The sequence below is a fragment of the Sceloporus occidentalis genome, unplaced genomic scaffold, assembly GCF_023333645.1.
Source record: "Sceloporus occidentalis isolate IW3139 unplaced genomic scaffold, rSceOcc1.0.p SCAF_22, whole genome shotgun sequence".
Taxonomy (NCBI): domain Eukaryota; kingdom Metazoa; phylum Chordata; class Lepidosauria; order Squamata; family Phrynosomatidae; genus Sceloporus; species Sceloporus occidentalis.
In genome coordinates, this window is record NW_028317002.1 from 14,766,361 (window position 1) to 14,791,526 (window position 25,166).

Here is a 25,166-nt window from a genome sequence, read left to right on the forward strand (position 1 = left end):
TAACCACTATAACAATGACTGTCTTACTGCATCTGTTCTCAAAAGTTCTAAAACCTTCATCGTTGACTTACCTTAGCCACATACAAAACTTTTGTGAGGCAAGGTTTGTATGCTGGAACAGCTTATGAACACGTTAAGATTTCAGGCTGTGCTAATAAGGATAGCGACTGGGATCGAACCCGCGACCTTGGCGCCACGCTCTAACCAACTGAGCTAACCGGCCTTCCGTGTTGAGGCAAACGTGGCATAGTCCAAAGAGAACTCCTACTGTCCACGGCCCGCCCTTTCAACAGTTCAACGAGCAGTAGCTGGCATTGTTGGCCGATTCAGCCATACCACCGTAACAACAACAAAGGTTCTGTCATTTTAGCACTCTCTATGGACGCAGCCCATATTGACTTGCAAAAGCTAATTCTTCAGCCAATTTTGTGGAAGTTCTAAATACATATGACTACCATGCCTCAAATAGACATGGACACAAAATAATCCAGCTTGAAATCCTTAACATGTTCATGTTCTAATTTCTCTGAAATCCATCTTTTACTACAAATGTTCGCAACGGATAGCTGTAAATGAGCGGAAATCAAACTTTTTAGAATGCACAATATGTAAAGTAGCACAAAACAGAATTAACGTTTGGATGCTGCAAGTTCATTCAAATGCTTTTGAATTTGATGGAAAGAAATTGAGCAACATAGTAACGGTAAATTTTTAATCTCTGCATGTTCAGTGCGAAAGTAAAAATATTGGAACACAAAGGCTCCTTCCAACAGCTGTTAGCGTGTAGTCGTGGCCGAGTGGTTAAGGCGATGGACTTGAAATCCATTGGGGTTTCCCCGCGCAGGTTCAAATCCTGCCGACTACGGGGATTTTCACTCTTAGAAGGAGCCGATACCAGCATTATTATAACATGTTGTGACTAGGCTGTTGTTTAGCGTTTTGTAAAATTGACTACAAAAGCGTACAAGCAATATCTGATCCCGGATACGTTGTTGTCCTATTCTTAGATCAACTTCTAGCAAACCTTCTTCTTGTGCTTATATAACAGTCAGATTGACACCAGTATTGTGTAATTCAAATATAAGCAAAATAAATAGCAAAATATAGAAACATAGCCACCCGGCGGGGATTCCTGCCACTATACTAACCAGGACTAACATTGTATAATGTTGTCCAGCCACTGTGTTATTTATATGACATAGTACTAGCTGAATTTTACATGGACACACTGATTGGAAGATTTTCTCAAATTTGCTTTCCTTTACTGTATGAGAGCTGTAATGGTACCATTTATTAGCTTTTACGAGACAGAGTGGAATGAAAGAAGAACGCCATAATAATTAACTACTAGGATTGGAAGAAAATTTATTGGATGGTGAGACTACTGGTTCATGGATTTTATTCAGTTTTTCGTCAGAATGTCAAATGCTGAATAAAAGGAGAATACTGGAGTGGAATACTGTCCACGGCGCGCCTTTTCAACAGTTCAACAAGCAGTAGCTGGCATTGTTGGCCGATTCAGCCATACCACCGTAACAACAACAAAGGTTCTGTCATTTTAGCACTCTCTATGGAGAACTGAGATTTCTGCATTTTGTTTTTACAAATTGGTCCATTACAATATGAAGTAAACTTGAGCAAAAAAAAAAGAGTACCATGTCTCCCACGTGACAGGCGGGGATACTTACCACTATACTAACGAGGACTGGCATTTGTGGGCATGACGCATCCATGCACACACAACTATATTGAGCAAACTGTATTTGTCCCAGGCAGCAAGGCTCGTGATAGCACCATTCGGTCACTTAACCTTGCCCACCTTGCTACAGTCTAGTCACTTTGTTTTTTATGTGACATAGTACTAGCTGAACACACCGATTAGAACATATTCTCCAATTTTCTTTTACTTTGCGGTGTGAGAGCTGTAATGGTATGAGCTTTTACGAGACAGAGTGGAATAAAAGGAGAGCTACTAGGATTGGAAGAAAATTCATTCGATGCTGAGGCGACTTACTATATGTTTACCATAGATCTGGCATGATGGCGGGCTTCTTGACACACACTTGGTGCTCACATGAGACACATAAACCAAATAGCCATAACATTATGACCACCTGCCTATTATTGTGTAGGTCCCCCTTTTGCCACCAAAACAGCCCTGCCCCATCGAGGCATGGACGCTACTAGACCTCTGATGGTGTGCTGTGGTATCTGGCACCAAGACGTTTACAGCAAATCCTTTAAGTCCTGTAAGTTGCGAGGTGGGGCCTCCATGGATCAGACTTGTTTGTCCAGCACATCCCACAGATGCTCGATTGGATTGAAATCTGGAGAATTTGGAGGCCGAGTCAACACATTGAACTCGTTGTTGTGTTCCTCAAACCAGGCCAGATGCCTTTTTACTTTGTGGCAGGGCGCATTATTCTCCTGAAAGAGGCCAATGCCATCAGGAAATATAGTGTCCATGAAAGGGTGTACATGGTCTGCAAAAATGCCCAGGTAGGTGGTACATGTCAAAGTAACATCTACATGAATGGCAGGACCCAAGGTTTCCCAGCAGAACATTGTCCAAAACATCACACTGTCTCCACCGGCTTGCCTTCTTCACATAGGGCATTCTGGTGCCATGGGTTGTCCAGGTAAGCAACGCACATGCACCTGGCCATCCACGTGATGTAAAAGAAAATGTGATTCATCAGACTAGGCTACCTTCTTGCATTGCTCCACGGTCCAGGTCTTATGCTCATGTGCCCATTGTAGGAGCTTTCGGCAGTGGACAGGGGTCAGCATGGGCACCCTGACTGAACTGCAGCCCTACACAGAACAACCTGCCATGCACTGTGTGTTCTGACACCTTTCTATCAGAACCAGCATTAACTTTCTTTCAGCAAATTGAGCTACAGTAGCTCGTCCGTTGGATTTGACCACACTGGCCAGCCTTAACCCCCATGTGCATCAATGTGCCTTGTCCACCCATGACCCTGTCGCCGGTTCACCGCTTTTCCTTCCTTGGACCACTTTTGATAGGCACTGACCACTGCAGACTGGGAACACCCGGCAAGAGCTGCAGTTTTGGAGATGCTCTCACCCAGTCGTCTAGCCATCACAACCTGGCTCTTGTCAATGTTGCTCAGATCCTTACGTTTTCCCATTCTTCCTGCTTCTAACACATCAGCTTTGAGGACAAATTGTTCACTTGCTACCAAATATATCCCACCCACTGACAGGTGCTGTGATAATAAGTTGATCAGTGTTATTCAATTCACCTGTCTGTGTGAAGTGTCATCAGCTTAACTTCCTTCCAATATTGGCTACACTGCAAGAAGACCTGCAGTCTTGGGCCAGCCTCTCCATCTAGTGGAAAGGAAGAATTAACTTTCTTTATTTGTTTTCAAACACTATATATATATATATATATATATATATATATATATATATGTATTGTTATGATTTATCTGTGTAAGAAATCATTTTTATACTTTTATTTTGTTCTGCACATTTTAGGCCTGAATGCAACTTGAGTGCTAGGAACATATGGTATCAATTAAGTGACGTAGTTTAGAGGGTCTTCTGTGGAATGCCGGTGTATCCTATTACTGTTCCAATAGGATTCCTTTACGTATACCCTAACCAAATGTAAAGGGGTATAAATTGGCATGACTACAAGGACAAGGTCTCTTTCCACGCTCTTTCCACGCTCTCATCTTCATCTCACCAAGATACTTAGCCTACAGTACCTTTTATCAACATTTGTTCCAGCATTGGTATTGTATGAATTGATAATTTGTTATCGAATAAACCTTATTAATAAGACATAGAAGCTGTGGTCTTGATTGCTGTTTGATCACTGGAGAAGCTTAGATATTCAAGACAAAGAATATTCTAACAAATTGACGAGCCAGCCAGTCTTTAGTCAGTTTTCTACGGCGAGCCTTTACTGCACGTTTGTTTTTTACTTTTCCTCTTCCGACAAAGGGGGGATAGTGTGCAGTTGTCTGAAGAGATCAAAGAGATCCTCTGACTAAAAAAAAAAAAAAAAACCTAGCAGTGTGATCAGAAGAAAGTGTAATTCGACACTACCAGACCACGTGGTGAGAAGCAAGAGCATTCCAGAACCGTGTATCGTAGTGAGAGCAGATTGAGCAAGCAACTGATCTACGGTAAGTATGGATTTTATTAATACTTTGTCTTCCGGAAGTAAACTTGAATTTACGTTTGTTCCTTATACGGCTAGTGATTCAGCTTTGTGGCATGATTTATGGCGTCAATGTGAAGATGCAAATAAGAAGATAGACAAAAAGATATTTTCTGTGAATAAGGAGAAACAAAAGTTGAGAAACGTAATGAAAATGATTAAGATTTTTAATACATTACTTGATGGTGGTGTTAATCTGACTAATAATGATGTTAGTCAAAGTAATTCACAGAGTAGTGACATGGTTAAAAATGAGATGCACAATGTGTGTGCAATAGAAAAGGAATGTCCTAAATGTGATTTATTAACTGAAGAGATTTCTGATTTGTCGGATTGCTTAGAAATTAAGAATTTGTTAATTACAAAATTGCAGAAAGATTTGAAACAAGTTTGTGTAATTACAAGGGGAGATAGACAAAGACACAGCTTAATTCCAGAAAATGTAGAGGATGAACCAGAGGTCAGTTCAGAACAGGAACTGCAAAGGAAGAAGCTTAGAAATAAAGCAGCAAAATTAAAATTACAGATACAAAGCGAATTAATGAAATTACTTAAAGAAATACCGCCGTATAATTCTAATTTGGATGCATTTGGTAATGCAGATGTATTTGAATCGAATACAGAGAAGCATAATTTGGCTAATGAACAACGAAACAGATTATTTAAAATATGGTTGCCTACATACATGAGTAGAAGATTAGTAGCTCCAATAAGTACTCCTATAGTGGAGGATGATGAAATCATCCATGGAACAGATAAGGATAGACTCCAACAGTTGATTAAGTTTACAACTGGAAATGAAAATCCAACACTTGACATACTAGAAAACCTGAAACCTACAATTTCAGAGGATCCATTTTCTTTTTTGTTAAGATTTGAGCAGGCATATAGAATAGTTTTTAAAATTTCTGATGATGAATGTCCTGCTTCTATGATACAAGTGTTTGTTAAAAAGTTTAAATATTTGGATCCTACTAGTATTGCAATTGCTTCGGATATGCAAACACTTGAGGCTGCTGCTGCGTTTATTGATAAAATCAGAAGGGAACGCAAAAATGAAAAGGTTAAAATGAATGTGGCTGCTATTAACAAAAGTTTTTACACACACAGAAAGGAAAGGGTTAATTCCTTTCATCCCCCTTCCCCTCCTCAGGAGTTTAAAAGGAACCACATGTTGGCTCCCAGGGGACAAAGGATTTGGAACAAAGAACCTATACAGTGTTTCTATTGTAACAAACCAGGTCACATTAAAAAACAATGTCGTAAACTTTTTTATGATATGCAATGTAAAGGACAAGGGAAATCAAATGGATTTATTCACACGTCTGACCAAATAGATAGAAGGAATCCAGTACACACTACATCACAGAGAGAATCTCCATATGCACCACTCATTAGAGAAGTCAGGGAAATTGTAGCTACTGCAAATAATGTTGCTTTAGAAAACAGACATAGTTATGTTGATAACACATGCAGTGCTAAGGATAAATTACTTGTTCCACAATGACGGTCTGAGACCCTGCCCCCGCGTCCACTTGAATTTTTGGCTCCGGTTTATTTGGATGGTTGTGGCAGACCTCATGTACGGGGTTTTCTAAAGGGTCATGATACTGAATTCTTGATTGACACAGGAGCACAGCTAAGTGTAACCAGCTTGAAGTTACCGTTGTCACACGAGGCACCTAAATGTACTGTTATAGGATTTGACAAAACAGGTGGTGCTACTGCAACATTAATATCAGATATTCCTTTAGAAATACCAGGATATTTAAAAACGAAAATTGATATTTGGTATTGCAAGGATGTTGATAATATTATTGGTACTGATGTAATGCAGAAAAGAGGTTGGATTGTTGATCTTGGAAATAAGGCTATTTGGAAAGATGCTAAGGGTAGAAAACCAGTGTTGGTAGATCCCTCAGAATACGGTGATTTGGGATTTGTATGTCCAGTAGAGGCAATTTCTACAGAAATACAATGGCCATATACTGGTAATAACCAATGTCTTAAAGAGATAGTACAAAAATTTCCTTTACTTTGGGCACAAAGTAAAAATGAATGTGGGAGATTCAAAGATGTAATGATTGATATACAGGGACCTGATCCTCCAGCTCAGCGACAATACAGGTTTCCACCAGAAGCAATAAATTCAATTGCAAGTGTGGTAAATGATCTGGAACAAAGAGGGGTGGTAAGGAAATCAAACAGTCCATGCAACAACCCTCTATGGCCTGTTAAAAAAACTGATGATTCATGGAGATTAACTATTGATTTAAGAGTATTAAACAAATACACACCAGCTTCAGCACATGTGGTAGCAGATACTCCAGATATGATGTCACGACTACTGGCAAATGCTAAAGTTTTTACTGTGTTAGATGTGAGTAATGGTTTCTTTTCAGTACCTCTCACGCAGAGCTGTCAGTATAAATTTGCTTTTACTTTTCAGAATCAGCAATATGTGTTTACTGTTTTACCCCAAGGATTTCACAGTTCACCAACTTATTTTCACCAGGCATTGGCAAATGTTTTGTCTAAATTTTCTAAACCAGAATGCTTGCTACAATATGTTGATGACATGCTTCTGCAAACTGAAACTGAAGAAGAACATTTGATTCTTTTGACTGAATTATTTTCTCTGTTGCAGGAATCTGGGTTAAAATTGAACACACGTAAGGTGAAACTGATGCAACCAGAAGTACAATACTTAGGGGTTCATATTGGTCCAGGACATAGAAAGCCAGTACAGGAAAGAATTAAAACAATTGCTTCACTTCCAGTACCAACATCACTTAAGGCATTAAGACAGTTTTTGGGATTGATGAATTTTTCCAGGGAATTCATTGAAGGATTTGCTGAAAAAGCAAAACCTTTATATGACCTGTTAAAAGATAATGAATCTTGTTTTGGTCCATGGCAGGAAGAGCATCAAAATTCTTTTGAAGTTCTTAAACAAGATCTGCAAAGGGCACCTACTTTAGCTACCATACATCCTACTGCACCGTTTGCTATTCAAGTACATACGTCTGAGACGGCTGTCTCAGCAGTACTTTTACAATTGCAACAAGAAACATGGAGAATTGTAGGATACTTTTCCAAGGTTCTTTCCCCAGTGGAAAGAGGATTGGATGTTTGTGCAAGGCATTTAGTTGGAGTGCATTTTGCTGTAATGGCATCTGAGCACATAGTGGGGTTTAAAGATATCATTCTCCAAACACCACATACACCTTTGAAACTTTTACTTGAAAAGGGTATACCAGGTGTTTCAAATCAGAGATTTTCACAGTGGTTGTTGGCATTGTCTTCTAAAAGAATCACGGTGGATCATAAGGCTAAGTATGTGCTTCCACAACTTATGCAATATGAAGGTAAACCACATGAGTGTATTGTAAACTTAGAAGATGATCTTCCTTCGGTTTTCAGAAAGGAGGTAGGAAAATTTGATGAATCTGTATTTGTTGATGGGTCCAGATTTTGTTCAGATGGAAAGTATTACACAGGATATTCCATTTGGTATCCAGAAAGAGGGTATTCAATTGAACATAAATTGCCAGGACACTTCTCAGCACAAAGAGCAGAATTGGAAGCTGTAAAAACTGCATTGGAGATTGAGGAGAAAGAAAGTAAAGGCCCCCTAGTGATCTATAGTGATAGTTCATATGTAGTAAGATCATTGACAGAACATTTACCAATATGGAAAAGAAGAGGCTTTGTAGATGCTTCAAACAAAGTGTTAACACACAAAGATTCACTTGAAGCTATATTTGAACTTGCTTTTCAAGTTCCAGAATTTCATGCCATAGTTAAAGTACCAGCACATAGAAAGGACAAAGATTTTCACAGTGTAGGGAATGAAACAGCTGACATGTTAGCCAAACGGGCAGCTTTAACAGGTGAACCCGTATATCAAACTGAACCTATAGTCATAGCATTGGTAAAAAAGGCAAGTACGCAGTCTCCCTCATTTGCAGAGGAACAAGCAAAGGATCCATCCCTTGCTGCCTCTCGGGTTGATCCGAAACCTCCATTTGTTCATGAGAACGGGGTTTTGTGTCATGACCAAAATGGAGAATTACGTCCTGTTATGCCTGAACATTTGAAGACTTTCTTTACACAGTATAATCATGAAAGCCTAGGTCATATAGGACAAAAGAGGTTGTTAGAAGTACTAAAGGAGAAATTTTATTGGGAAAAAATGGAAGAAACAGTACAGCAAGTAGTGCAATCATGTCTCATCTGTGCACAGGTAAATCCTAGGCCCAAAGGACAAAAACCACCAATGCAACGCATAGCACCAGCAGATGGTCCATGGTCTACATTGCAAATAGATTTCATAGGTCCATTACCAGCAGGAAAAAATGGGTTGAAATATGCCTTAGTGGTAGTAGATGTATTTTCTAAATGGGTAGAATGTATACCATTAAGGAAAGATGATTCTTTTTGTACAGCACAAGCTTTGTGGTGTCATATCTTCAGCAGATGGGGTTTTCCTAGAATGCTTGAATCCGATAGAGGTACTCATTTCACTGGTAAGGTTATGCAGTCTTTATGCGCAATTTTGGGAATAGACCAACTATTTCATGTTCCATATCACCCACAATCATCTGGCATTGTGGAACGTATGAACAGAACATTGAAATCAAGACTTGCAAAAATGTTACTTGACAAAGGTAATACGTGGGTAGAAGCTCTCCCAGCTGTTCTTATGGGTATTAGAGGTACAACATCATCAGCTACACAGTATACACCATTTGAACTTATGACTGGTAGAAAAATGCCACTTGCTTTCCCTCATGAACCATATTTGTCCACGCCACAAAAAGATGCTATTACTAAAACAAAATGGTTACAATTGTTGCAAGATAACTTAGCAGAGCTCCTTCCATTTGCAGCAACCCGTATGCAGAAAATGGCACCTCCAGATTTTTCAAAGTTTTCAAAGGGGGGTATGGTCATGATAAAAACTTTTAGGAAAACTGGTCCATGGGAGGCAAATTGGGAAGGCCCGTATAACATTATAGATACAATGGGCAAGATAATGTTAAAAGTTCAACGACCATTGGATAATGCGAGTAACAAACGCAGACAAAAATGTTTTTGGGTTCATTCTGATCAATGTAAATTGTATATAACTAAATATTGATATTGTATATTTTGTTTTCCCTAGTGTGTACAAAACAGATCCATGGGTGATGCAGACTCCAACAAAAGTTCCTTATGGCAAAGACATTTGACTTTCAAGAAGAGACAATCTTTTTTGTTTATAGCAGTTCTGATGACGACAATACTGATGATTGACTGTTTTAAGGAGGATCCACAAATTGAAGATCTGCAGATTCGACAACTAACTAGCCAAATTAACGAAACTCGAGTGTTCCCAGACATTATTAGAAAGAAGAGAGAAATTGATGATTTTAATGGTCATGTGTGTTTTGGTGTAATGAAAGGGTACTTATCAGTATGTAACATTAGAATTAACTTTACTAGACAAAGTAATGTAAGGTTAAATGTTACGATAGGGCCTAAACATTTATTTAGTTGGACTAAAGGGACCTACACACAAGATGATAAATTTGGGTTTTGGGAACATATCATAAACAAAGTAGCTTTATTGAGTATAGTAATAGGATGCAGTAATAATGTATGTGAAGGTACATGTTTAATACCTATGGCAGATAAAGAAGAAACATTGTTTCCTATGAGAGTATTGGGAGTACCTGTCAGTAGTACACAATTATTATTTTATAAATTAGAGTATCCTGATTTTGTTTTTTCCACAGATATGTCAGAAACGGAACAGTTAGATTTGTCTGCATGTTTACATTTTGTGTCCAAAATTATTTGTTTGTCTTATCAAGTTGAAACTATATATCATTCATGTTTTCATAACCAGAGCTCATGTTCAGGTACAATTCAAAGTGTGAAAACATCTAACGATCTTGTAACGCCTATAGAGAAAGGTAGAGTATGTGTACAGGTAATGTCTAATGGGGAATTGATTAAAGCAATGTTTTCTAAATGTACGCATACAGAAATATTATCGAAAGGTCTGTATTGTATTGATGGCGATCCAATAGCAATCTATATATATGGAACTCAGATTAATGTTTCTCAAATTAATTCTCAAAAATTAAATGTTTTGCCACTACAGTTTAATTTATCACAAGTAAGTGAATTTCCATGGCAAAAGTGGGCAAATGAGATAAGGAAAGATGTAGGATTTTTAAATGTCTTGCAAAAACAATTAAAAGAAGCACAGATTGTATTTCAACATGAGCAAGGTAAACTCAAAAACATAGAACATGAATGGTCAATAGTCTCAGGTACATCTTGGTGGAAAAACTTTGCTAATTCAACAGAAATTATGGCAAAATCATCTGTTGGCTCCGCTATCACCAATGTTTTGTTACATCAATTTATTATTGTTTTATTTGTGTCTTTTATATGTATTATTTTTCAAATATGTTTATTATGTAGAATAAGAAAATCATATTTAACTATTCGAGAAAAGATAAAGCAAGGAGAGATGATATTAAGGGAAACTTTAAGACGTAGGATGCATCAGTCTTCCACAGATTCTTTTTTATAATATTATCGTTTACATATCTTCCTGCACTCACTGAATGTGATATGAATGTGATACGAATGTTGTATGAATGGACAGCAAACATTTATTTATGGTACATAACCATAAACAGGGGGAAGTGTAAGAAATCATTTTTATACTTTTATTTTGTTCTGCACATTTTAGGCCTGAATGCAACTTGAGTGCTAGGAACATATGGTATCAATTAAGTGACGTAGTTTAGAGGGTCTTCTGTGGAATGCCGGTGTATCCTATTACTGTTCCAATAGGATTCCTTTACGTATACCCTAACCAAATGTAAAGGGGTATAAATTGGCATGACTACAAGGACAAGGTCTCTTTCCACGCTCTTTCCACGCTCTCATCTTCATCTCACCAAGATACTTAGCCTACAGTACCTTTTATCAACATTTGTTCCAGCATTGGTATTGTATGAATTGATAATTTGTTATCGAATAAACCTTATTAATAAGACATAGAAGCTGTGGTCTTGATTGCTGTTTGATCACTGGAGAAGCTTAGATATTCAAGACAAAGAATATTCTAACAATCTGGGACAAAAGAAAATCCCAGATCAAATTTCACACCCTAATACTTCCCAAATCCAAAGCAGCCTTATTCCTACTCGCGCACCTATTCAGGAGCCTGCCACCTGCTTAGAGGCTTGGAATATTTCCTTAACCTACCGCAAAAGCAATGGATAGGGATTGAGCGCTCAGACATTAGCATCCCCTTGCATAGACTAGCCTGGCTCATGCCACTGGACGTCCTGCACATGGTAAGTCATAATCGCTATGTCACGGCTATTAAACCTGCCTACAATGGTGCATTTCCAGATCTATAGTATAATTAGTGCTTTGAACGTTTGTAGGATTGTTAACTGTATATATATATATACTTTGGCACTGAGTAGAATATATCCAAGAGTTAGTATATCTAAAAGTTCTAAAATGTATGCTTACGCAGTACTAAACCGGGTATTATGAGAGCAGCATTCTCCTTGCCAACCAACATAATGACTTTATCACACACTAAAGTAAATGCATCCTTGACGATTTATTGAGACTTTTGTAATGCTAGCACCCCCTCAACGGATTCAGAGGTGGACAGCACAGAGTAAAGCGTTTACTCTTGCAATTGGCACGAGGGTTTAATTTGTAAAAGTGTAAATCCAGCAGAACAATCAAAACTAGTAAAGTCAGGCCTCCCTTTATTGCACATTAAAGTAAATGCATCCTTGACGATTTATTGAGACTTATGTAATGCTAGCACCCCTCAACGGATTCAGAGGTGGACAGCGCAGAGTAAGGGGTTTACTCTTGCAATTGGCATGAGGGTTTAATTTGTAAAGGTGTAAACCCAGCAGAACAATCATAAATAGTAAAGTAAGGCCTCCCCATTGGGAATTTGAACCACTGTCTCTACTGCATGAGAGGCGGGGATTCTAACCACTATAACAATGACTGTCTTACTGCATCTGTTCTCAAAAGTTCTAAAACCTTCATCATTGACTTACCTTAGCCACATACAAAACTTTTGTGAGGCAAGGTTTGTATGCTGGAACAGCTTATGAACACGTTAAGATTTCAGGCTGTGCTAATAAGGATAGCGACTGGGATCGAACCCGCGACCTTGGCGCCACGCTCTAACCAACTGAGCTAACCGGCCTTCCGTGTTGAGGCAAACGTGGCATAGTCCAAAGAGAACTCCTACTGTCCACGGCCCGCCCTTTCAACAGTTCAACGAGCAGTAGCTGGCATTGTTGGCCGATTCAGCCATACCACCGTAACAACAACAAAGGTTCTGTCATTTTAGCACTCTCTATGGACGCAGCCCATATTGACTTGCAAAAGCTAATTCTTCAGCCAATTTTGTTGAAGTTCTAAATACATATGACTACCATGCCTCAAATAGACATGGACACAAAATAATCCAGCTTGAAATCCTTAACATGTTCATGTTCTAATTTCTCTGAAATCCATCTTTTACTACAAATGTTCGCAACGGATAGCTGTAATTGAGCGGAAATCAAACTTTCTAGAATGCACAATATGTAAAGTAGCACAAAACAGAATTAACGTTTGGATGCTGCAAGTTCATTCAAATGCTTTTGAATTTGATGGAAAGAAATTGAGCAACATAGTAACGGTAAATTTTTAATCTCTGCATGTTCAGTGCGAAAGTAAAAATATTGGAACACAAAGGCTCCTTCCAACAGCATGTTAGCGTGTGGTCGTGGCCGAGTGGTTAAGGCGAAGGACTTGAAATCCATTGGGGTTTCCCCGCGCAGGTTCAAATCCTGCTGACTACGGGGGTTTTCACTCTTAGAAGGAGCCGATACCAGCATTATTATAACATGTTGTGACTAGGCTGTTGTTTAGCGTTTTGTAAAATTGACTACAAAAGCGTACAAGCAATATCTGATCCCGGATACGTTGTTGTCCTATTCTTAGATCAACTTCTAGCAAACCTTCTTCTTGTGCTTATATAACAGTCAGATTCACACCAGTATTGTGTAACTCAAATATAATCAAAATAAATAGCAAAATATAGAAACATAGCCACCCGGCGGGGATTCCTGCCACTATACTAACCAGGACTAGCATTGTATAATGTTGTCCAGCCACTGTGTTATTTATATGACATAGTACTAGCTGAATTGTACATGGACACACTGATTGGAAGATTTTCTCAAATTTGCTTTCCTTTACTGTATGAGAGCTGTAATGGTACCATTTATTAGCTTTTACGAGACAGAGTGGAATGAAAGAAGAACGCCATAATAATTAACTACTAGGATTGGAAGAAAATTTATTGGATGGTGAGACTACTGGTTCATGGATTTTATTCAGTTTTTCGTCAGAATGTCAAATGCTGAATAAAAGGAGAATACTGGAGTGGAATACTGTCCACGGCGCGCCTTTTCAACAGTTCAACAAGCAGTAGCTGGCATTGTTGGCCGATTCAGCCATACCAACGTAACAACAACAAAGGTTCTGTCATTTTAGCACTCTCTATGGAGAACTGAGATTTCTGCATTTTGTTTTTACAAATTGGTCCATTACAATATGAAGTAAACTTGAGCAACAAAAAAAAAAAAAAAAAAAGAGTACCATACCTCCCCGTCGGGGAATCGAACCCCGGTCTCCCGCGTGACAGGCGGGGATACTTACAACTATACTAACGAGGACCGGCATTGGAGGGCATGACGCATCCATGCGCACACAACTATATTGAGCAAACTGTATTTGTCCCAGGCAGCAAGGCTCGTGATAGCACCATTCGGTCACTTAACCTTGCCCACCTTGCTACAGTCTAGTCACTTTGTTTTTTATGTGACATAGTACTAGCTGAACACACCGATTAGAACATATTCTCCAATTTTCTTTTACTTTGCGGTGTGAGAGCTGTAATGGTATGAGCTTTTACGAGACAGAGTGGAATAAAAGGAGAGCTACTAGGATTGGAAGAAAATTCATTCGATGCTGAGGCGACTTACTATATGTTTACTATAGATCTGGCATGATGGCGGGCTTCTTGACACACACTTGGTGCTCACATGAGACACATAAACCAAATAGCCATAACATTATGACCACCTGCCTATTATTGTGTAGGTCCCCCTTTTGCCACCAAAACAGCCCTGCCCCATCGAGGCATGGACGCTACTAGACCTCTGATGGTGTGCTGTGGTATCTGGCACCAAGACGTTTACAGCAAATCCTTTAAGTCCTGTAAGTTGCGAGGTGGGGCCTCCATGGATCAGACTTGTTTGTCCAGCACATCCCACAGATGCTCGATTGGATTGAAATCTGGAGAATTTGGAGGCCGAGTCAACACATTGAACTCGTTGTTGTGTTCCTCAAACCAGGCCAGATCCCTTTTTACTTTGTGGCAGGGCGCATTATTCTCCTGAAAGAGGCCAATGCCATCAGGAAATATAGTGTCCATGAAAGGGTGTACATGGTCTGCAAAAATGCCCAGGTAGGTGGTACATGTCAAAGTAACATCTACATGAATGGCAGGACCCAAGGTTTCCCAGCAGAACATTGTCCAAAACATCACACTGTCTCCACCGGCTTGCCTTCTTCACATAGGGCATTCTGGTGCCATGGGTTGTCCAGGTAAGCAACGCACATGCACCTGGCCATCCACGTGATGTAAAAGAAAATGTGATTCATCAGACTAGGCTACCTTCTTGCATTGCTCCACGGTCCAGGTCTTATGCTCATGTGCCCATTGTAGGAGCTTTCGGCAGTGGACAGGGGTCAGCATGGGCACCCTGACTGAACTGCAGCCCTACACAGAACAACCTGCCATGCACTGTGTGTTCTGACACCTTTCTATCAGAACCAGCATTAACTTTCTTTCAGCAAATTGAGCTACAGTAGCTCGTCCGTTGGATTTGACCACACTGGCCAGCCTTAACCCCCATGTGCATCAATGTGCCTTGTCCACCCATGACCCTGTCGCCGGTTCACCGCTTTTCCTTCCTTGGACCACTTTTGATAGGCACTGACCACTGCAGACTGGGAACACCCGGCAAGAGCTGCAGTTTTGGAGATGCTCTCACCCAGTCGTCTAGCCATCACAACCTGGCTCTTGTCAATGTTGCTCAGATCCTTACGTTTTCCCATTCTTCCTGCTTCTAACACATCAGCTTTGAGGACAAATTGTTTACTTGCTACCAAATATATCCCACCCACTGACAGGTGCCGTGATAATAAGTTGATCAGTGTTATTCACTTCACCTGTCTGTGTGAAGTGTCATCAGCTTAACTTCCTTCCAATATTGGCTACACTGCAAGAAGACTGCAGTCTTGGGCCAGCCTCTCCATCTAGTGGAAAGGAAGAATTAACTTTCTTTATTTGTTTTCAAACACTATATATATATATATATATATATATATATATGTATTGTTATGATTTATCTGGGACAAAAGAAAATCCCAGATCAAATTTCACACCCTAATACTTCCCAAATCCAAAGCAGCCTTATTCCTACTCGCGCACCTATTCAGGAGCCTGCCACCTGCTTAGAGGCTTGGAATATTTCCTTAACCTACCGCAAAAGCAATGGATAGGGATTGAGCGCTCAGACATTAGCATCCCCTTGCGTAGACTAGCCTGGCTCATGCCACTGAACGTCCTGCACATGGTAAGTCATAATCGCTATGTCACGGCTATTAAACCTGCCTACAATGGTGCATTTCCAGATCTATAGTATAATTAGTGCTTTGAACGTTTGTAGGATTGTTAACTGTATATATATATACTTTGGCACTGAGTAGAATATATCCAAGAGTTAGTATATCTAAAAGTTCTAAAATGTATGCTTACGCAGTACTAAACCGGGTATTATGAGAGCAGCATTCTCCTTGCCAACCAACATAATGACTTTATCACACACTAAAGTAAATGCATCCTTGACGATTTATTGAGACTTTTGTAATGCTAGCACCCCCTCAACGGATTCAGAGGTGGACAGCACAGAGTAAAGCGTTTACTCTTGCAATTGGCACGAGGGTTTAATTTGTAAAAGTGTAAATCCAGCAGAACAATCAAAACTAGTAAAGTCAGGCCTCCCTTTATTGCACATTAAAGTAAATGCATCCTTGACGATTTATTGAGACTTATGTAATGCTAGCACCCCTCAACGGATTCAGAGGTGGACAGCGCAGAGTAAGGGGTTTACTCTTGCAATTGGCATGAGGGTTTAATTTGTAAAGGTGTAAACCCAGCAGAACAATCATAAATAGTAAAGTAAGGCCTCCCCATTGGGAATTTGAACCACTGTCTCTACTGCATGAGAGGCGGGGATTCTAACCACTATAACAATGACTGTCTTACTGCATCTGTTCTCAAAAGTTCTAAAACCTTCATCATTGACTTACCTTAGCCACATACAAAACTTTTGTGAGGCAAGGTTTGTATGCTGGAACAGCTTATGAACACGTTAAGATTTCAGGCTGTGCTAATAAGGATAGCGACTGGGATCGAACCCGCGACCTTGGCGCCACGCTCTAACCAACTGAGCTAACCGGCCTTCCGTGTTGAGGCAAACGTGGCATAGTCCAAAGAGAACTCCTACTGTCCACGGCCCGCCCTTTCAACAGTTCAACGAGCAGTAGCTGGCATTGTTGGCCGATTCAGCCATACCACCGTAACAACAACAAAGGTTCTGTCATTTTAGCACTCTCTATGGACGCAGCCCATATTGACTTGCAAAAGCTAATTCTTCAGCCAATTTTGTTGAAGTTCTAAATACATATGACTACCATGCCTCAAATAGACATGGACACAAAATAATCCAGCTTGAAATCCTTAACATGTTCATGTTCTAATTTCTCTGAAATCCATCTTTTACTACAAATGTTCGCAACGGATAGCTGTAATTGAGCGGAAATCAAACTTTCTAGAATGCACAATATGTAAAGTAGCACAAAACAGAATTAACGTTTGGATGCTGCAAGTTCATTCAAATGCTTTTGAATTTGATGGAAAGAAATTGAGCAACATAGTAACGGTAAATTTTTAATCTCTGCATGTTCAGTGCGAAAGTAAAAATATTGGAACACAAAGGCTCCTTCCAACAGCATGTTAGCGTGTGGTCGTGGCCGAGTGGTTAAGGCGAAGGACTTGAAATCCATTGGGGTTTCCCCGCGCAGGTTCAAATCCTGCTGACTACGGGGGTTTTCACTCTTAGAAGGAGCCGATACCAGCATTATTATAACATGTTGTGACTAGGCTGTTGTTTAGCGTTTTGTAAAATTGACTACAAAAGCGTACAAGCAATATCTGATCCCGGATACGTTGTTGTCCTATTCTTAGATCAACTTCTAGCAAACCTTCTTCTTGTGCTTATATAACAGTCAGATTCACACCAGTATTGTGTAATTCAAATATAAGCAAAATAAATAGCAAAATATAGAAACATAGCCACCCGGCGGGGATTCCTGCCACTATACTAACCAGGACTAGCATTGTATAATGTTGTCCAGCCACTGTGTTATTTATATGACATAGTACTAGCTGAATTGTACATGGACACACTGATTGGAAGATTTTCTCAAATTTGCTTTCCTTTACTGTATGAGAGCTGTAATGGTACCATTTATTAGCTTTTACGAGACAGAGTGGAATGAAAGAAGAACGCCATAATAATTAACTACTAGGATTGGAAGAAAATTTATTGGATGGTGAGACTACTGGTTCATGGATTTTATTCAGTTTTTCGTCAGAATGTCAAATGCTGAATAAAAGGAGAATACTGGAGTGGAATACTGTCCACGGCGCGCCTTTTCAACAGTTCAACAAGCAGTAGCTGGCATTGTTGGCCGATTCAGCCATACCAACGTAACAACAACAAAGGTTCTGTCATTTTAGCACTCTCTATGGAGAACTGAGATTTCTGCATTTTGTTTTTACAAATTGGTCCATTACAATATGAAGTAAACTTGAGCAACAAAAAAAAAAAAAAAAAGAGTACCATACCTCCCCGTCGGGGAATCGAACCCCGGTCTCCCGCGTGACAGGCGGGGATACTTACCACTATACTAACGAGGACGGGCATTGGTGGGCACGACACATCCATGCACACACAACTATATTGAGCAAACTGTATTTGTCCCAGGCAGCAAGGCTCGTGATAGCACCATTCGGTCACTTAACCTTGCCCACCTTGCTACAGTCTAGTCACTTTGTTTTTTATGTGACATAGTACTAGCTGAACATACCGATTAGAACATATTCTCCAATTTTCTTTTACTTTGCGGTGTGAGAGCTGTAATGGTATGAGCTTTTACGAGACAGAGTGGAATAAAAGGAGAGCTACTAGGATTGGAAGAAAATTCATTCGATGCTGAGGCGACTTACTATATGTTTACTATAGATCTGGCATGATGGCGGGCTTCTTGACACACACTTGGTGCTCACATGAGACACATAAACCAAATAGCCATAACATTATGACCACCTGCCTATTATTGTGTAGGTCCCCCTTTTGCCACAAAACAGCCCTGCCCCATCGAGGCATGGACGCTACTAGACCTCTGATGGTGTGCTGTGGTATCTGGCACCAAGACGTTTACAGCAAATCCTTTAAGTCCTGTAAGTTGCGAGGTGGGGCCTCCATGGATCAGACTTGTTTGTCCAGCACATCCCACAGATGCTCGATTGGATTGAAATCTGGAGAATTTGGAGGCCGAGTCAACACATTGAACTCGTTGTTGTGTTCCTCAAACCAGGCCAGATCCCTTTTTACTTTGTGGCAGGGCGCATTATTCTCCTGAAAGAGGCCAATGCCATCAGGAAATATAGTGTCCATGAAAGGGTGTACATGGTCTGCAAAAATGCCCAGGTAGGTGGTACATGTCAAAGTAACATCTACATGAATGGCAGGACCCAAGGTTTCCCAGCAGAACATTGTCCAAAACATCACACTGTCTCCACCGGCTTGCCTTCTTCACATAGGGCATTCTGGTGCCATGGGTTGTCCAGGTAAGCAACGCACATGCACCTGGCCATCCACGTGATGTAAAAGAAAATGTGATTCATCAGACTAGGCTACCTTCTTGCATTGCTCCACGGTCCAGGTCTTATGCTCATGTGCCCATTGTAGGAGCTTTCGGCAGTGGACAGGGGTCAGCATGGGCACCCTGACTGAACTGCAGCCCTACACAGAACAACCTGCCATGCACTGTGTGTTCTGACACCTTTCTATCAGAACCAGCATTAACTTTCTTTCAGCAAATTGAGCTACAGTAGCTCGTCCGTTGGATTTGACCACACTGGCCAGCCTTAACCCCCATGTGCATCAATGTGCCTTGTCCACCCATGACCCTGTCGCCGGTTCACCGCTTTTCCTTCCTTGGACCACTTTTGATAGGCACTGACCACTGCAGACTGGGAACACCCGGCAAGAGCTGCAGTTTTGGAGATGCTCTCACCCAGTCGTCTAGCCATCACAACCTGGCTCTTGTCAATGTTGCTCAGATCCTTACGTTTTCCCATTCTTCCTGCTTCTAACACATCAGCTTTGAGGACAAATTGTTTACTTGCTACCAAATATATCCCACCCACTGACAGGTGCCGTGATAATAAGTTGATCAGTGTTATTCACTTCACCTGTCTGTGTGAAGTGTCATCAGCTTAACTTCCTTCCAATATTGGCTACACTGCAAGAAGACTGCAGTCTTGGGCCAGCCTCTCCATCTAGTGGAAAGGAAGAATTAACTTTCTTTATTTGTTTTCAAACACTATATATATATATATATATATATATATATATATATATATATATGTATTGTTATGATTTATCTGGGACAAAAGAAAATCCCAGATCAAATTTCACACCCTAATACTTCCCAAATCCAAAGCAGCCTTATTCCTACTCGCGCACCTATTCAGGAGCCTGCCACCTGCTTAGAGGCTTGGAATATTTCCTTAACCTACCGCAAAAGCAATGGATAGGGATTGAGCGCTCAGACATTAGCATCCCCTTGCGTAGACTAGCCTGGCTCATGCCACTGAACGTCCTGCACATGGTAAGTCATAATCGCTATGTCACGGCTATTAAACCTGCCTACAATGGTGCATTTCCAGATCTATAGTATAATTAGTGCTTTGAACGTTTGTAGGATTGTTAACTGTATATATATATACTTTGGCACTGAGTAGAATATATCCAAGAGTTAGTATATCTAAAAGTTCTAAAATGTATGCTTACGCAGTACTAAACCGGGTATTATGAGAGCAGCATTCTCCTTGCCAACCAACATAATGACTTTATCACACACTAAAGTAAATGCATCCTTGACGATTTATTGAGACTTTTGTAATGCTAGCACCCCCTCAACGGATTCAGAGGTGGACAGCACAGAGTAAAGCGTTTACTCTTGCAATTGGCACGAGGGTTTAATTTGTAAAAGTGTAAATCCAGCAGAACAATCAAAACTAGTAAAGTCAGGCCTCCCTTTATTGCACATTAAAGTAAATGCATCCTTGACGATTTATTGAGACTTATGTAATGCTAGCACCCCTCAACGGATTCAGAGGTGGACAGCGCAGAGTAAGGGGTTTACTCTTGCAATTGGCATGAGGGTTTAATTTGTAAAGGTGTAAACCCAGCAGAACAATCATAAATAGTAAAGTAAGGCCTCCCCATTGGGAATTTGAACCACTGTCTCTACTGCATGAGAGGCGGGGATTCTAACCACTATAACAATGACTGTCTTACTGCATCTGTTCTCAAAAGTTCTAAAACCTTCATCATTGACTTACCTTAGCCACATACAAAACTTTTGTGAGGCAAGGTTTGTATGCTGGAACAGCTTATGAACACGTTAAGATTTCAGGCTGTGCTAATAAGGATAGCGACTGGGATCGAACCCGCGACCTTGGCGCCACGCTCTAACCAACTGAGCTAACCGGCCTTCCGTGTTGAGGCAAACGTGGCATAGTCCAAAGAGAACTCCTACTGTCCACGGCCCGCCCTTTCAACAGTTCAACGAGCAGTAGCTGGCATTGTTGGCCGATTCAGCCATACCACCGTAACAACAACAAAGGTTCTGTCATTTTAGCACTCTCTATGGACGCAGCCCATATTGACTTGCAAAAGCTAATTCTTCAGCCAATTTTGTTGAAGTTCTAAATACATATGACTACCATGCCTCAAATAGACATGGACACAAAATAATCCAGCTTGAAATCCTTAACATGTTCATGTTCTAATTTCTCTGAAATCCATCTTTTACTACAAATGTTCGCAACGGATAGCTGTAATTGAGCGGAAATCAAACTTTCTAGAATGCACAATATGTAAAGTAGCACAAAACAGAATTAACGTTTGGATGCTGCAAGTTCATTCAAATGCTTTTGAATTTGATGGAAAGAAATTGAGCAACATAGTAACGGTAAATTTTTAATCTCTGCATGTTCAGTGCGAAAGTAAAAATATTGGAACACAAAGGCTCCTTCCAACAGCATGTTAGCGTGTGGTCGTGGCCGAGTGGTTAAGGCGAAGGACTTGAAATCCATTGGGGTTTCCCCGCGCAGGTTCAAATCCTGCTGACTACGGGGGTTTTCACTCTTAGAAGGAGCCGATACCAGCATTATTATAACATGTTGTGACTAGGCTGTTGTTTAGCGTTTTGTAAAATTGACTACAAAAGCGTACAAGCAATATCTGATCCCGGATACGTTGTTGTCCTATTCTTAGATCAACTTCTAGCAAACCTTCTTCTTGTGCTTATATAACAGTCAGATTCACACCAGTATTGTGTAATTCAAATATAAGCAAAATAAATAGCAAAATATAGAAACATAGCCACCCGGCGGGGATTCCTGCCACTATACTAACCAGGACTAGCATTGTATAATGTTGTCCAGCCACTGTGTTATTTATATGACATAGTACTAGCTGAATTGTACATGGACACACTGATTGGAAGATTTTCTCAAATTTGCTTTCCTTTACTGTATGAGAGCTGTAATGGTACCATTTATTAGCTTTTACGAGACAGAGTGGAATGAAAGAAGAACGCCATAATAATTAACTACTAGGATTGGAAGAAAATTTATTGGATGGTGAGACTACTGGTTCATGGATTTTATTCAGTTTTTCGTCAGAATGTCAAATGCTGAATAAAAGGAGAATACTGGAGTGGAATACTGTCCACGGCGCGCCTTTTCAACAGTTCAACAAGCAGTAGCTGGCATTGTTGGCCGATTCAGCCATACCAACGTAACAACAACAAAGGTTCTGTCATTTTAGCACTCTCTATGGAGAACTGAGATTTCTGCATTTTGTTTTTACAAATTGGTCCATTACAATATGAAGTAAACTTGAGCAAAAAAAAAAAAAAAAAAGAGTACCATACCTCCCCGTCGGGGAATCGAACCCCGGTCTCCCGCGTGACAGGCGGGGATACTTACAACTATACTAACGAGGACCGGCATTGGAGGGCATGACGCATCCATGCACACACAACTATATTGAGCAAACTGTATTTGTCCCAGGCAGCAAGGCTCGTGATAGCACCATTCGGTCACTTAACCTTGCCCACCTTGCTACAGTCTAGTCACTTTGTTTTTTATGTGACATAGTACTAGCTGAACACACCGATTAGAACATATTCTCCAATTTTCTTTTACTTTGCGGTGTGAGAGCTGTAATGGTATGAGCTTTTACGAGACAGAGTGGAATAAAAGGAGAGCTACTAGGATTGGAAGAAAATTCATTCGATGCTGAGGCGATTTACTATATGTTTACTATAGATCTGGCATGATGGCGGGCTTCTTGACACACACTTGGTGCTCACATGAGACACATAAACCAAATAGCCATAACATTATGACCACCTGCCTATTATTGTGTAGGTCCCCCTTTTGCCACCAAAACAGCCCTGCCCCATCGAGGCATGGACGCTACTAGACCTCTGATGGTGTGCTGTGGTATCTGGCACCAAGACGTTTACAGCAAATCCTTTAAGTCCTGTAAGTTGCGAGGTGGGGCCTCCATGGATCAGACTTGTTTGTCCAGCACATCCCACAGATGCTCGATTGGATTGAAATCTGGAGAATTTGGAGGCCAAGTCAACACATTGAACTCGTTGTTGTGTTCCTCAAACCAGGCCAGATCCCTTTTTACTTTGTGGCAGGGCGCATTATTCTCCTGAAAGAGGCCAATGCCATCAGGAAATATAGTGTCCATGAAAGGGTGTACATGGTCTGCAAAAATGCCCAGGTAGGTGGTACATGTCAAAGTAACATCTACATGAATGGCAGGACCCAAGGTTTCCCAGCAGAACATTGTCCAAAACATCACACTGTCTCCACCGGCTTGCCTTCTTCACATAGGGCATTCTGGTGCCATGGGTTGTCCAGGTAAGCAACGCACATGCACCTGGCCATCCACGTGATGTAAAAGAAAATGTGATTCATCAGACTAGGCTACCTTCTTGCATTGCTCCACGGTCCAGGTCTTATGCTCATGTGCCCATTGTAGGAGCTTTCGGCAGTGGACAGGGGTCAGCATGGGCACCCTGACTGAACTGCAGCCCTACTCAGAACAACCTGCCATGCACTGTGTGTTCTGACACCTTTCTATCAGAACCAGCATTAACTTTCTTTCAGCAAATTGAGCTACAGTAGCTCGTCCGTTGGATTTGACCACACTGGCCAGCCTTAACCCCCATGTGCATCAATGTGCCTTGTCCACCCATGACCCTGTCGCCGGTTCACCGCTTTTCCTTCCTTGGACCACTTTTGATCGGCACTGACCACTGCAGACTGGGAACACCCGGCAAGAGCTGCAGTTGTGGAGATGCTCTCACCCAGTCGTCTAGCCATCACAACCTGGCTCTTGTCAATGTTGCTCAGATCCTTACGTTTGCCCATTCTTCCTGCTTCTAACACAACAGCTTTGAGGACAAATTGTTCACTTGCTACCAAATATATCCCACCCACTGACAGGTGCCGTGATAATAAGTTGATCAGTGTTATTCACTTCACCTGTCTGTGTGAAGTGTCATCAGCTTAACTTCCTTCCAATATTGGCTACACTGCAAGAAGACCTGCAGTCTTGGGCCAGCCTCTCCATCTAGTGGAAAGAGGAAGAATTAACTTTCTTTATTTGTTTTCAAACACTATATATGTATATATATATATATATATATATATGTATTGTTATGATTTATCTGGGACAAAAGAAAATCCCAGATCAAATTTCACACCCTAATACTTCCCAAATCCAAAGCAGCCTTATTCCTACTCGCGCACCTATTCAGGAGCCTGCCACCTGCTTAGAGGCTTGGAATATTTCCTTAACCTACCGCAAAAGCAATGGATAGGGATTGAGCGCTCAGACATTAGCATCCCCTTGCGTAGACTAGCCTGGCTCATGCCACTGAACGTCCTGCACATGGTAAGTCATAATCGCTATGTCACGGCTATTAAACCTGCCTACAATGGTGCATTTCCAGATCTATAGTATAATTAGTGCTTTGAACGTTTGTAGGATTGTTAACTGTATATATATATACTTTGGCACTGAGTAGAATATATCCAAGAGTTAGTATATCTAAAAGTTCTAAAATGTATGCTTACGCAGTACTAAACCGGGTATTATGAGAGCAGCATTCTCCTTGCCAACCAACATAATGACTTTATCACACACTAAAGTAAATGCATCCTTGACGATTTATTGAGACTTTTGTAATGCTAGCACCCCCTCAACGGATTCAGAGGTGGACAGCACAGAGTAAAGCGTTTACTCTTGCAATTGGCACGAGGGTTTAATTTGTAAAAGTGTAAATCCAGCAGAACAATCAAAACTAGTAAAGTCAGGCCTCCCTTTATTGCACATTAAAGTAAATGCATCCTTGA

General features: G+C 40.7%; 7 non-coding genes across 7 annotated transcripts; 4 read left to right on the top strand and 3 right to left on the bottom strand.

The window, feature by feature from the left end:
* Window positions 1-783: 783 nt before the first annotated feature.
* Window positions 784-865, top strand: TRNAS-UGA (transfer RNA serine (anticodon UGA)). The gene has a single exon. It is a non-coding gene; the product is annotated as a tRNA-Ser (tRNA).
* Window positions 866-13,010: 12,145 nt separating this feature from the next.
* On the top strand, window positions 13,011-13,092 carry TRNAS-UGA (transfer RNA serine (anticodon UGA)). The gene has a single exon. It is a non-coding gene; the product is annotated as a tRNA-Ser (tRNA).
* An 807-nt stretch (window positions 13,093-13,899) lies between these two features.
* Window positions 13,900-13,971, bottom strand: TRNAD-GUC (transfer RNA aspartic acid (anticodon GUC)). The gene has a single exon. It is a non-coding gene; the product is annotated as a tRNA-Asp (tRNA).
* Window positions 13,972-17,388: 3,417 nt separating this feature from the next.
* Window positions 17,389-17,470, top strand: TRNAS-UGA (transfer RNA serine (anticodon UGA)). Its single transcript has one exon. It is a non-coding gene; the product is annotated as a tRNA-Ser (tRNA).
* An 805-nt stretch (window positions 17,471-18,275) lies between these two features.
* TRNAD-GUC (transfer RNA aspartic acid (anticodon GUC)) lies at window positions 18,276-18,347 on the bottom strand. Its single transcript has one exon. It is a non-coding gene; the product is annotated as a tRNA-Asp (tRNA).
* Window positions 18,348-21,775: 3,428 nt separating this feature from the next.
* Window positions 21,776-21,857, top strand: TRNAS-UGA (transfer RNA serine (anticodon UGA)). The gene has a single exon. It is a non-coding gene; the product is annotated as a tRNA-Ser (tRNA).
* Window positions 21,858-22,660: 803 nt separating this feature from the next.
* Window positions 22,661-22,732, bottom strand: TRNAD-GUC (transfer RNA aspartic acid (anticodon GUC)). Its single transcript has one exon. It is a non-coding gene; the product is annotated as a tRNA-Asp (tRNA).
* Window positions 22,733-25,166: the final 2,434 nt, after the last annotated feature.